Below are 12,897 nucleotides of genomic sequence, written 5' to 3'. Positions count from 1 at the left end.
TTGTAAATTTCCAGGTAATTTCAAGAAATACAGCTCCAAAGTATCTTTCAACTGAAAACAGTGACCACTGATGATACTGCTTTAATCTGCAAACAGAAGTTCCCTTTCATACCAAAGTTTCATCCTTCTTTTCCAACATGCCCTAGAAGCTATATATCCAACCAACATAAACCCTTTAGTTTGTGTTCTGAGCAGTGATTGGATAGTGCTAGTTTTGATATACACATTCAAGCAGGAAAACTAGAAAAATCAAGATGGAAAAAAAACCCTCAGAGCTCCTCTCCAACTTCCAGTGGCTGAAGTCTGAGACAGCTGTCCCTTTACATTTTCAGCGTTTTCCTCTAAACCCTGCAAATGGCACAACTAGATGCAAGTGCGACTAGACTTCAGAAAACATTAATAAAAAGCAACCAAGTCACTAAAAAATGCACTCGATTCCATGTGGTGTTTGTCTATGAGCCAGCACATAACACTGAACCCAGCACCAGTTCTGTTCTAAAAAATTTCTCAGTGCTTCCTGTGGGGGAAAGCTCTCTTCCAGAAAATATTGTGGATAGCCAGAAACTGTTTGCACACAGAGCAACTACTAAAGTGAGTACAAGAAAACAGTTTAAATTCTATGCAGAAAATGTCAGAATTTGGATTAGTGTACAGTAACTAACAGTCCCAATTCACTCCTATGTACCCTAACAGATGTTAATTTTGCTTTGACTGTAGATAGTGGTATTTCTCCACTGTTCTCCAAAATCTGACTTACAATGAAATTTTAAACAACTACAAAGCTCATTTACCACTGCAGTCTCTGAGTGCCAGAAACCCATAAGAAAGCGCAGAGGTCTTGTAGCATAACATCCTGAACAGACTATGTTTGTTCACCAGTACAATGTTATCTTACAAGCTGAAAAACAAAAACACATTTTAAGCTTTTTCTCTCACCATATGACATATCTATCTTAAAATGCATCCTGTTCAAAAAACTTCTAGTCATTCTTTTCTCTTGCTTGTTTTATTTCCAGAGTCCGTGCTTCTCTTTTTATGCCAATATGCTTTTATTATAGCCAGGCATTCAGGTTGCTTTAATCACAACTATTGCTCTGACAAAATTGCTTTGCCAAACTCTGCTCATGTTCCTTGAAAATAGCCTCAACACAAATTACTTGGGCTGGGCCCTGAAAAAGCAAAGGAACAGTTTTGAAGACATACTAACTTTGTGTAGTATGTTGAAGAGTTTATAGAAATCAAGTGTAGTGTAACAGAATCACTCGTGATATGCTATTTTAGTTGTACAGCTCAGCATGCTCCTTGGAGCAGTACTTGTGATCACCTTCAGCAAGCTTTGATGAGTGTATGCCATCTGCTGGAAGCAAAAAAAGCTTCTTACAGAGGAAATCCTAAAAGGCAGCAAAAATTTTCACTCAGTGTAAAGCATATTCTTCATTGTCTCATGTGCCTCCGTAATTACGGTTTGGAGCCTTTTTTTCATACTGTACCTTTAAAACAAATGAAAAACAGTAGCAAGCACACTGCAACCACATTCTTGGGAAAGGAGGGAAAAGCTTCCTATTCACACGGACTAGGAATTTATTCTAGTAGCTGTATGCAGTGGAATGAACATTCAGATAAACAGACTGGTTAGGTTTATATTGTTCCCTCCTTACTAACATATCAGAGATGTCTGCTAGGAAACTGCACCCAAAAAACCAACAGTATTAAGATGGGAGCTCACAAATACAAAATAGCTTTCACAAAGAAGTGTATATTTAGGATTATGGGCCTGAAGATGGATGACTGGCTTGTTTTCTACCTTACATATAATATACGTGATGCTTCCAGGGCACGCACCACCCCATCAAAGGATCTGCCTTTGTCTCCCCCAGGTCTGTTTACAATAGTTTTGCAGGTGCAAAAGAGTCAAGAGAATTTCAGTGCTGGCAGGAACAAGATTATTTTTGTCATTCAGTAAGTCTCTATCCTAGCAAGACATTTTCTTGAACGTTTTATTTTTGCTGCTTATTTAGTATTGTCCACTTGACTGTAGTGTAACACTTCAGGTAGCCTCAGCTGAACCTCTTTAATTCAGCCTGGTAGTGTCTTCTTTGGGGGATGCTGCACTTCAAGACAGAGCAGCACAGTTACCACATATGTGTTGAAGAGAAATCTTTATATCCAAAAGTCGTGAGGCTCAACAGCAGGATGCATTACTCTGAGCTGCAGCAGTTGGTTTTCTGCATGACACAACTACTATCACTGCATGAGGACACAACAGCTTCTGTGAAAACTAGGACAGATTTTCTAACCTTGGCCAGATTCAACCACGGAAACTTGAATTTTTCAAAGTTAACGGAAATCTAAAAAGGTTAATTTTCCAAATTATTCTGTGCTCCTCACCCTAATGGCTTCTAATACGAAGACTGAAGCAGGTCAAACTAGAGGGCTCATTTAACCCAGTTTGAAATCTCTGACAGTAACCAGCCCTGGATACCCAGGACACGACTACAACAAGCATGTAGTACATTATTTTCCCAAAGTACTTGTCCTGGCATTCATCAGCCTGTGGGTTGTGGATTTCAAGTGTTGTCCAGACATAAACTCTAACACTGCTTCAATACTAAGTCGGAAAAAGAAATTACAAGCACGCATCACAAGCAATTTCCCCCATTCTTCCTTGTGAGACTTGTAATCCAGATTACTTAAGGAGAGATGTTTTTCACAGTTTTATTTATTGTCACACAATTACAGGCCAGTCTTGCCATTCTTGAAATACTTAACTAAGTTTCTTCTGCTCTTAATGCTTCTTTAGGCTGTTGGTGCAGCCCAAGTACCACCCCACTGCTCTGTGAGTGGCCAGGGGTCATTACCCAAGAAAACGTCTCCCGTCCCAAGACGCCTTTCAGTCACTGCACCCTTCATATGGCACTGGTCATAGTGTATTTCAAAATACACAAGTGTCCTTGAGAACATTTACACAAGCACTGTGGCCATCTCCAAATGTGATGAGCAAGCTCCTTCATCTGGGGGAAAGCAGCAGAGTCATCAAAATTGTAACGTTTGCCTCACAGAAAACACCAAAGGACCAATTTCTTGAAAAGGTCCCCTCGGCATTTTCTCAGACCGATTTATCTTTCTGTCTCGTCCCCTTCATCTGTCCCCATTCCTCTCCTCTGCAGCAGCCGGTGGCCATACCCCACTCCTTGTCATCCCTCGCTGCAGAGAAACTCCAGCCATGCTGTGCTGCACGCACAGGTGGGCCCAGCACTTGGGTAAAGGTCACTTTCTAGGAGTGCAGGAGAGCAACATTTGGGAAATTCCAAGCCAGAACCAATGCATTGCTCCTCTTACAATAATTATTATATTTATTATATTTCTTGACAGGATCACTTGCCCTTTCAAGGAGCAGAAGTACAGTTTGTTTCAGCTGGCTGCAGCAAGCTCACCCACCAGCTGCAGTACGGATAAAGTCCACTGGAAACAATACTGTCTTCAGCTTTCCTGGCATGGTATAGAGTTTTATATCTAGCAGTCTTCAGAAGGGTTTTGCCCAGCAATCATGACACCACCTACAAAGAGAAACATCTCTTCTCCCTCTTACTGTACAGTAAAAATCTGTCGGAAATGAATAGGCATAACTTCCGCTGGTAAAAAAAATTTCTTCTAAAATGAATACCTTATGCATTGATATAATGCCAGAGGTAAACCAGACTAAACCAAAATCCAGTTTCCTAAGGACTGCCTGGAGCTTGAGTTTTGACCCGCACTAGTACCAATTTGGGGACACTCAGGACTTCCTCTATTTGTTTTCAGGTCTGGGGTTTAATTGTCAGGTGACAATTAAATAATTTTATAATACAATTCACTTCATTTGAAGCTTGGATTTATTCCTATTCTGCCTCCTTCTTCCTTATTCTGCTTTAAACTCTCCAGCAACTGGAGCTAATGAATATCTAATGAAAAAAAAAACATCTTCAGCTGAGCAGGAGGATGTGAGTATCTCTAGTAACCTGAACAGCACAAGGGTTCCATTTTGGAGGAAAGAAGATGGATCTGAAAGGGCCCAAGTAATCAGACATGTCCACTTTTAGAGTGACAGGAGCTAGGAAACATGATTTATGGTGAAGGTATACTCCTCTCAGCTTTCTTGATGTGCCTCCACACTTGATTCACCACAGTGGTTTGAGAGCTGGCATAGATCTACAAAGGCAGCAGAGGCTTGGGCAGAGCAGCACCTCACACCGCCGCCCGCATTGGTGTCATTCAAGCCCAAGTTACCCAACAGGCCTTGCCTTCACAAACCAGGCAGGTAATGACCTCTGCATTTTTACCTCTGGCTCTCAGTTCTAGTAATTTGATCACTTTCATGGCAAAGACAAAACGCAAAAGCTTTTGGTACCCTCAACATTTTCCAAGTATTTCAATACTGCCTTGCTTGCAATTTATTAGTAGCACAAATAATGACTCACAGATGTTTTGCAAGTGATTATTTAGAACAGGAAGCATAGGTGTTAGACGAGAAAATACAAACATTCTTCAGCTGTGTTTAAAAATAAACACGAAATGTGAACAGTAAAGGTGAACACACATGCTATAAGCAAGTAAGTGGGAAAGCATACGGGCAACAGAGCGAAGTTACAAAACAGGGCTTACCCTGTTGTATTCACGTATGAAACCCCACTTTTGAATGACAATATAGGACCTCTGTTTTTTAACTGTATATTTTTAATCAAATAAAATGCTTCTCAGCTTCTCCTTTTAGCTATCCATCTCTAGAAACATGGAGCTTGAATATATACTGTACTAGAACAGCTTAGTGCTCGTGATGGGAAAGTCAAAGGCCACAGGATGGTTGCCAACAACCCACTCCATTAAACAAGACCACGAGAGTACCTCGGGCTCCTCCTTACCACTGATCAACTCTGGCAATTCCCCAGGCTCTCCATGATCTCTCTTTGGGCTGCAGACTGAGGGCCATAAAGGTCCGTCCTGGGTGTGAAGTGAAATGTTGGGGGAACAGGCCAGCCCTGTGCCAGATGAGGGCAGAACAGGCTCAGTTCTGCCTGGAGACTGCTCAGAGGTTTCCTTAAGGCAGCTTAACCTTCTCCTGTGGAAGGTCTGGCCATGCTATGGCCATTCAGGTACACACAACTCTTCGTGAATAAGTTATAAACCAAATACTACTCAGAGAAATAGAATAAATATTCCTGAATTAGAAATACATTAAGCAAAAAAACCTTCATCTCTCCATGACTAATCCTCTCTACTTTGTAGTCAAGTATTTGCACCTTGCTCACCATGCTATACAAAAAGTTCCCTAGCTAATACATTCATTTGGATTCACCGGGACATGTTCTAGTAAGACACGAAAATGCTCTGCAACCCAAGCCTGGCCTTCAACTTAGCTGAGAAAACAAAGCTTTAGCCTTGTTCCAAGAATGTCTTTCCCCCTCTGTCATTCTTCTTTGCTTTTGAATACTTTCACATTTCCAGGTTGCAGAACACAGACTTGAGGGCCACAGGAATCTCTTGGCAATGCCTGAAGGAGCTGGTTCAGATGAAGCAGCTCCAGCAAACATCACCTCAGTCTCCTTCCACTTCCCTGAATAATTTGTGCTCATGCACACCCTGGTAGCTCATGTGTCCCACAGCCAGATGGAATGGAGGTATGAATTTTCCTGCCCTTGCCTATTTTGGGCCTTATCTATATCAAGCAGAATTTGGAGCCTGAGTTCTGCTCGAGTTACATCCCCTTCTGCAAGCCTCTGTGTACGGTAATAACTCTAACCGGCTCATGCCAAAGCCTGTTACACAGCTTCCTTTATTGTCTATATGAAGAAGAAAAAACATTATTCTGATGGCTCTTCTTCCTCTTACACATCACTTGGGTTGAAAACAACTTGGCTTGTTATCACACTTGCAGGAAGCATGTCACACATTGTCCGGGATGATGAAACACACACCTGCACTAGCAGCCAGTCTACTTCTAAACTCAATAAAAGGGAAGTTGGTTAGCTTTGTTAACACAGTATTTTTCTAGCACAGACACACTTTTGTCAAACATACTAAGCCCATGTTTGTTTTTACATTCAAATAGGGTTTACCTGCACGTAGCCCAAAAGAAGGGGAGGGTTGGAAGAATTCAACAGAATGTTACCACAATTTTTAAGGGTAAAACAACACAGTTGATACCCACCACCCACCCATTAGACACATTTGAAATACTGCAAACACTTTACAGCCCCTAGAGCTGCTAAGACATGCATAGCTGACTTGCCTGTTGCTAAAATTGTTCTCAAAGGGGCCACAGCCTGCTCAGCCCATCTCCTGTTAGCTAATAGTGTGCCATCAGCACTCCTGGAAACTTTACACCCTTCACTCTCTTTGCACCTGGCAAGATACAAATTGATCAAGGACAAGCCTACATCTTAAAGACACAAGCCAATTACTCCTTAGCAGGAGCAAGGATGAAATAATGGTCTTTGAGTACTCCACAGGGAACCCACGACTGTTTGACAAGGAAGGTTTCTTGCACCTTTCTCAGGACCATTCCTGTGGGCTGACATCAAACATGGATTGAAGCAGGTACAGCAGTAAACAGACTTCCTAAAATTAAAGGTGTTGTTGGTTGTAAAATTTTCCTTCTGTTATTTTCTCAGAGCTAAGAGCAAAGGGAATATTTTACAGTTCACGTCTGTACCCTGGGATTACTGAAGCCTGCATGAAGCTATCCAACAGCAGCTTGGGCTTCTTTTCTATGGGTACCGTTGAGGCCTAGGCTGGATTTTCTGTCTTTGAGGAAATAATCTTTCCTGACTTCTTTGCCTCTGCCTTCCTTTCTGCTCTCAGATTCTGTTGGTAATTCTGGCTTTTGCACAATTAAAGCACTTAAGCAGTTTAAAGAACTTCAGTGCAGCATGTGCCTGCATACATGTACAATGCCACTTTCTCTGCTTTCAGTAGAGGATGCAGTAAAAGTGAAAACACACCTAATTTAGCACACAGTCTGTACAGCGAATATTTTGATGTACCCCAGTGTCCTCCATATTTAAGTCACCACCGTTGTGGAAGGAAGCCCTGACAGACCCAGCAGGATCATTCATAACCTTGCCAATTTGTATTGCCATTGCTACTAGTGTGAGGTAGGTGCAAGCCGCTCCTGGGTTCACAGTTCTCCATAGGTGTACCCTGGCAGATACCATTTTGTTTCCACTGTGCATTCCCTGAAGCCTTGCTGTGGACTTACAGCAACCAATCTCCTTGGACTGTAAGAGCATCCCCATCACACTAGATCTGCTGCATTAGAGCTTTCCCTAATGTATACAAAACTTCCTCAGAAGTCCTTCGTACTGCCACATGTCAGGAAACTATGCTAACCTAAGCCTCTGCAGCTGTCCTTGATGCCAAGAGGTTCTGCCCTGATTTTAAACTAATTACCATTACAATCTTTGCAGCAGTTTAGGTAAGAAGTAGAGCCCAGAATCTGCTTTTGTTACCTGCTTTGTCAAGGTCTGCTAAATGCCGGAAGAACCAGAAGAGCATTAGAGAGACACCTTATAAAAGTGCAAAATTTTTTAATGGTAATTCTTACACTTGATTGTTGCTGGGTCTTGCAACTCTGACCTTCCTAACAAGCAAATTTCCTAACACTGTTTCCCACTCTCTCCCATGTCCTAGACCACTTTTGTCATGATACCAAGAGCGCAGATCTCACTACTGGGTTGGCTATCAGCCACTGCAGCAATCAGCAACACCCAGTTTGCTATAAGCAGGTGCTGCTGTTTTGAACCATGCAGGCATGGGCAGACAACATAGTATTTCTCTCATGAAGGCTAGCTTGTCTTCTTCCCCGATATGCATTTGTACAATACAGGGTCCACTAGGCACCAAAAGAGTTTAGCTAAATTCCAGTATTTTTTTGGCTCAGATTGTGCCCTGAATGCAATTTAAAGTACTGTAGTCTCAGAGAATCTCCTTAGTGTGAAATACAATTGAAACTCTTTGGTCATTTCCTAAATCCTTTCTTTCCTCTCTGTTATGGGTGATATTGCTATGTGTAAGCTTGTAATGAGCCAGCAGGCTCTTCATTGAAAGCACAAAGGATTCTTGAATGGTAATAGAGACGGAGGATTTCTTACACAAAAGGAAGCATCTGTCCTAGCTGGAGAAGGAAAGCTGACTACAGAGAGCCGCCTTTTGTCTAATTCGTAAATGGCTGTTGTGTCTAATTCAATTACTTGTCATATGCTGATGTAGCTACGAGTGAACTAAGTTTATCAACAGTAAAAATAAGAAAAAACAACTGTTAAATAGCAGACACTGCTGTTTGTGAAGAAAAATTTTAAGTCCAGCACATGCTTATCTTTAACAGTAACCCAACATATTTCATTGTTTTCCAAAGGCCAACTCCCATGTGCCCTGGGCCCCCAGCACTTGTTCCCTGGGCAGTTTCCCTAGATGACTCATAAGTCTTACTAAAAATTGTTTAAGCTGCACTTTATATCATTTGAAGAGGAAAGGTGCTGGAAGTCAAAGTTCTTCACCGAGGCATGAGGTAAGTGTGTAACCAAAAAGCCACTGCAGCTCATCTTAAACAAAGCGCTTCAAATATCTTCTGGACTAAAAGCCTATTCTTTAGGCTGCATATAGCCAACAGAAATTAGTCCACGATCACTCGTTCTTCTACATACCAGCTATCCCATCAACACCTTCACCCAGCCCTCTCTGCTGGTACTAGATTTGTGCCACTGCCCCAAAGGCTGAACATTACAGCAGCAAATTGATCGCAATGACTACCTTGTGGCGTAACCTCACCTCTCTATGTAAACCAGTCCTCTGCCACCCATTTCAATACCCCTAGTCACATCTACTTGTTGTTTAACTCTTCTTGTTTCCAGTACTATATTTAGCGGAAAGAAGTGTTATTGCCATTAAGACTGTGTAAGATGGCCACTCTCTAATTAAATGGGGAAGTCCCTTACTTCATTCATGTGCATGTCAAAGATCACATTTCAATTCCCTTTGCTCTTACCTTGGAATATAAAAGGCTGATCCTCCACACCTCCCAATGAGAAGTTTTTCTGCTTAGAAGAGAGTCTAAGAACAAAATTATTCACAGATTTTCTGCAAAGTCACTGGACTGGCATGTTACAGTCTAGACTCACTTACTTGTACTGGAAACAACAGCTCTTCAGACTACTATTTTGTATAGTCACGCCCCAGACTGTTAATAAGCATCACCTAAAAGAAAGCTCACCTTGATGCTGAATCTTGAACCATGTTTTTCCTTTTTATTAATTAGCTTTTCCCAGTTAAGCAAGGTCAGTACATTTCTTTTTTGTCTCTCACTTGCCTGCCCCTTTAATGTCCTTATGTTTCATTTCTTTTCTGAGCTGCCACGTCTCACACACTGACAGAGACACGCTGTTTATACGATTTTTTTAAAAGACCTCAGTCCACTAATGAATTGTCTTTGGTTTTTACTTTGGTTTTTGTTGTTTGTTTTTTTCCCCTGTCACTTCTACAGAGGAAGAGATGATTTCCTTCTCTTGGTTGCGTATGGGGAGGAAAGATCTGGCTTCACGAGTGACCACAATTAGGAGTACCTAAGCTCAGCAATAATCTCTTTCCCTGAATGCAAAGGAATTTATTAGATGGGACTTTACCACATCTCTCAATTGAGTGCCTATTTACTCCTAATTCAGGGCTCAGTCAAAATTCAGGGCTTGAGAAAAATCCAGCGACAGAAAGTTCTGAACAGATTCCCAGAACAAAATATTTCAATTCAAATACGCTAAAATGAAGGTCTCTGGTTACCTCAGGTCCATATATTTTTATCTGCGTAGGGACATGAACATGATTCATTTTTCCCACCACAAGACATAATGTGACCTTTAGAGCAGCCTATTAAGAAGAATGGGAAGCCATCTGGGTGCTCAAATTACAATTACTACAGCAAGACAAACAGCATACCACATCGCGCCAGTTTGATAATTCCACCAAGGTAGTTCTGAACAGAGTTTAGTCTGAAGGGATCAGATTCCGCAGGAGGAAGAGAAAGCATGCCTCAAGATCTCTGCCTACACATTCCCTCCTCACACAGACTCTCCAGGCAGTTTAAACATCTGCTGTAAAATCAGATTCACAAAATTACCCCAATTTTCTTAATCACCCTTCATCCCTGGGCCATATTTCTATGACAAAAGAAAGGAAACATCCCAGAATACTAGAAACCCTACGTTTTAGTTTAGTTGTGACTTACAGCATTATTGACACAATGTTACGCTTTTCTCTTTGAATCATAACCACGTCAGCTGTCCAACACAAATAAAGCAATACATATATGCCCTTCATGTGCTCTTTGTATAAAATGCAAGTAAGAAAAATCCCAGGAGGTCTACCAAAGGCAAACAAGCAAAACCATAGCAAACATGTCATCACTATTGCCAGGAGACATCCTCGTAACATCGCTCCTCAGTATATACCCTCAGTGAGAAGTTCAATCAGCAGTAGATTTACAGTTTCTGCTCTTCAGATTCCTGACTAGGGGTCACACGAATTATGATGAAGGTCAAAGTGTAGCAGATCTTCATACTGAAGCAAAAAAAAGTTACAGCTGCTGATGCTGCTCATTCTTTCTAAATAAATAAATAAATAAAAAATAGAGATATTATGTGCAACTATATATATAATTGCACATAAAATCTTGGAATTTTTTCCCCTCAAAAGCAAAATCTATAATCAATTAAAAACAAAATTATAGTGTAAAAGTTTTGGCAGCCTTAACAGTTACTGTCACTATTGGTCAGGATTAATATTAGCATTCCTAAACACAAAAGTAGTTGTGTTAAAAAAGATATTAGAAGTTGTTAAACCAGATTAAATCAGGAGAACAGACATAAAAATGAATGTCAATATTTTAAAAGTATACCAATAAGCATGTTTATCATCTGTAACAAACCGAGACAAATAGAAGAACTCAAATTATATGTAATACAATAAACAACATCACATGTCCACATCTTCCAACATCTTTTTTTTTTTTTCCCTGGGCAAACCTGTCATTGTGGAGGAATATTAAAGTAGGACATGCTAGAAAATACTCTTTAATGCAAAAACGCTTTGAGCTGTATGGGTTTTCAAAGGGCTTTGGAAACTGCACATGCAGAGTGAAGGGTCATAGGAATTTTTTCACAGAAGGTGAGATGGAAAGCAGCACAGAACAGAGCCATAGTCAAGTTGTATTTGACTGTGGACAGGACAGCTGGAAATTCATTTGCAAGAAAATCAGTTACAACACAAAACTGCAATCTTACGTTCAAACTTCCTCCCCTCTCCAACTACAATTTGTAGTTGACCCTGACTTTTTGCAGGGCGTTCCTTTCACACATCTCTCTTACAGGGAGCTGAAGTGAAGTACAGAATCCATACACAACTGAAGGAGAGGGCACTGCAACACACTATCAAGTTAATAATGGTAACCTGGGTCCTTCAAGTGTACCTCCATGCAGCAGCTGTGGAGAAAAGAGCAAATAGGATGCAACAAAAACCATGACTTTGTTTTTTCAACATGCCAGTATTCAGCCTTTTCACATCACCCTGTGCAAGGTGCTGCTGGGGCAGTAGAGCTTATTCCTACCACCCTTTGCCAGAAGAGGATCTAGGGCACTGCAGCAGTGAGAAAGCTCTTACAGAAGCACTGCAACTGTATTGCCCTGGAGAGACATAAAATCTGTTTTCCTCTGCAGCCAGGTGTCTCCTCTTTTGTCCCTTCTGGCATGGGCTGTGAGCCATCGCCATGCTACACAAAAGAGCAGTGGCCGCAGCTCACCTGTGCGTCCTCTTCCCTTTCCATTTGCCTAGGAGCAGGCACAATGGAGCTTTAAAATTAACGTTCTTACTAGGGCATGATTCTGAAACCAGACTAATTCTCAGTGAGGCTCATTCACCTGAGTAGTTTTACTGTATGGTGTGGTATTTGAAGCAGGACAAGTGCCACATCTGGCTAGTAAGGGCTGCAGCATTTGTACAGGTCTGAAGGAAGGTGGGAGTCTGCTTCAGTCCCACACTGTCCGGAAGGTTTAGAAGAAGGGCTGTCTCACAGTGCACCTGCATTTCATTCTTCCTGCTCTTTGCCAGAGATTTTCAACCTTAATCTCCCTACAGCCTGAATTAACATTTTTATTTTGCTGCAACCAGTCATAAAAAGTGGGGGCACATTTATTTTTCTAACAGCTGAATTTGCTGTACCTATGCCAAGCAACCTGTATCCAGAGAGAAGTATGAAATGCGGGATAAAGACTCAAAATGAGAGATCAATAAAGAAGTAAGAAAGTAAGAAAGCAAATGACATGAACAACTTGAGCAAATGCCACCTTTGTTCTTTGTAAATGCATGTGAATATCCTAACTCCAGTTTCACAGCTTCGCATTCTGACGTAAAAGGAGTGTACACAAGGAAAACAGAAAGAGGGAAATTTTAATGGGAGCTGTTAACTTCTCAAGATAAGGACTGGACCTCATGAAGAAAGACACTTTCTCTTACTTGACTTCAATATACAAGGGAAAAAACCTCCCCAAAGGCAAACTGTGCCACAGGTACACCCAAACCTCAAAGCTTTGAGGGGCACAAAGCTTGTACTATTGTGCAATTGCAAGTGCTGCACCGGAAAAAAAATGTTATTTTTATGGTGGAGTAGCTTTTGTTCAGATCCTGTTTTAATAAACTTTCAGGAGGTGCATCTGTGACTGACACCCAGGATAAAGGTGAGCAGACAGCAAACATCATGCCCTCGCTGTGGTCACCCTGCTTAGTTGCCAGGTTTTGCGGATTTCTCTCTCAACTGGTTACCCACAGAGGAATAGGTGCAACCTTGATTCACATTTCCAAACAAACAACAGGAAAAACAAA

The sequence above is a fragment of the Leptosomus discolor genome, chromosome 3 (assembly GCF_034619465.1).
Source record: "Leptosomus discolor isolate bLepDis1 chromosome 3, bLepDis1.hap2, whole genome shotgun sequence".
Lineage (NCBI taxonomy): Eukaryota > Metazoa > Chordata > Aves > Leptosomiformes > Leptosomidae > Leptosomus > Leptosomus discolor.
The sequence above is the reverse complement of the archived record's forward strand: the minus strand, read 5'-3'. Positions refer to the sequence as shown.